Source organism: Cherax quadricarinatus, chromosome 9 (genome assembly GCF_038502225.1).
Source record: "Cherax quadricarinatus isolate ZL_2023a chromosome 9, ASM3850222v1, whole genome shotgun sequence".
In the NCBI taxonomy this organism is placed as follows: Eukaryota; Metazoa; Arthropoda; class Malacostraca; order Decapoda; family Parastacidae; genus Cherax; species Cherax quadricarinatus.
In genome coordinates, this window is record NC_091300.1 from 2,825,395 (window position 1) to 2,827,385 (window position 1,991).

Below are 1,991 nucleotides of genomic sequence, written 5' to 3' on the forward strand. Positions count from 1 at the left end.
AAACTCCAGATATACTCCAGGTAATATTAGTGTTAGTGGGTGTTGCGGCCCCTGCCAAACTAGCGGTTAAATAGTTAACCTGCCGGCCGGCAGTACCACTGGGTGCGTCATCAAACCCAATGTGGGGGCTGCTGAGCCGGCCTTAGAGCAGTAAGAGCCTGAGTGCCTCACGGTACACACCTAAGCAGTAGGTACCTGACCACCGAAGGGTACACGTCTACTGGCTTTAGTAACAGTATGTACCAGAGCGCCTCGCTGTACACACCTAAGCAGTAGGTACCTGACCACCGAAGGGTACACGTCTACTGGCTTTAGTAACAGTATGTACCAGAGCGCCTCGCTGTACACACCTAAGCAGTAGGTACCTGACCACCGAAGGGTACACGTCTACTGGCTTTAGAAATATTATGTACCTGAGCGCCTCGCTGTACACACCTAAGCAGTAGGTACCTGACCACCGAAGGGTACACGTCTACTGGCTTCAACATTAAGTACCTGAACTCCTCAGGGTACACGTCTATGCAGTAGGTACCTGACCACCGAATCGTACCTATCTACTGGCGTTAGAAGAACCGCTCACCGCAGCTCACTGAGTCTGTTGGCCTCAGTTACTTGACGGCCGCATTCAGTGAGCTTGCAGCATGGTGTTCGGCTAGCGGTGTGTCAACCGCCTTTGGAGAGGATTTACTGGACTACCGGTGATGTCTGTGGACTCGCCGTCTACGTTGATCAACTGTGGGCCGGAGTCGTCAGATGCTGTTTAGTGGGACATTACATGAAGAAAAGGTTGGAGTGTTACACTGAACTGGGCCAGGACCGTAGTGTGACACTGAGGGACGTACGATGGAGTGGAACACTGAGATATGCACAGGACCGTAGTGGAACACTGAGATGAAAAGGGTGTCGTGGGACACTGAAGATGGCCTGGTTGTAGTGTACACTGAACAGTGTCGTGTGACTGACTTCGTGTCGTGAGAGGCAGTTGATTGTAATTTATTATTATAAAAATGTTATTTATAATTTATTGTTTTAGCATAGAGATATATATATATAGTGACAGTAGTGTCAAGAGTTGTACCCTGTGTAGGGTTATTAATTATATTTTAGTAAAATGCTGATTATAATTTATTATAGTAACATGTACATATTATTATATCATAGTTCAAATACCTCTAGACCAAAGATAGTTGATTTTTATATATTAAAGATTAATTTATATTAATGTGTGTATTTATGTATCCCGAACTCTTTATTACAAAAGGAGTAAATCTTACCATCTTCATTTAAAAATTACTTTTTTGTAATAGTGGGAGTGAACATTGATGTGTTGTGAACACCTTAAACTGCAGGAAGTAACCTTCTTTTACATAATGCTAACTAGATCCTTCGCCGATCGGCAGGATCTGCACTAATCAGCTTTCTCAGCGGTGCGTGCAATACAATTAGGATAGTGTAGGACATTGCAGGATAGTGTAGGACAAGACCTATATGTGTGGACCTGCTCTGACAGGTTCACTCATACAGGTCAGTCTCCTTACATCAACTGTCCCTGTTTACCTTCTGTAAAAACGTAACACCTTGTTGTTCGACCACTGTGAGTGGCAACCTGGGGAATGGTCTAGTATAACAAACAACTGAGAAACTCGAATTCCTTTCAAATGACGTAATAATACACGACATACTAGGCATTACTAACAACAAACCCGATCGTGTGTAAGTCTGTACACTAATTAACTAAACGCAAATACTGTCGCCCTAATCAATGTGATGAATGGTTTTCAAAACCGACAAGTTGAAGAATTGAGACACTTATGCAACATTTGGGAATATTTATTGAAGAAACGTTTCGCCACACAGTGGCTTCATCAGTCCATCACTCACAAGACTGATGGACTGAACACATCGATTCCAAGTTCAGGAACTGATTACCTCAAACTCCTCCTCTCCTTACCAATTTCTACTTTGTATTGCACTGATGAAGCCACTGTGTG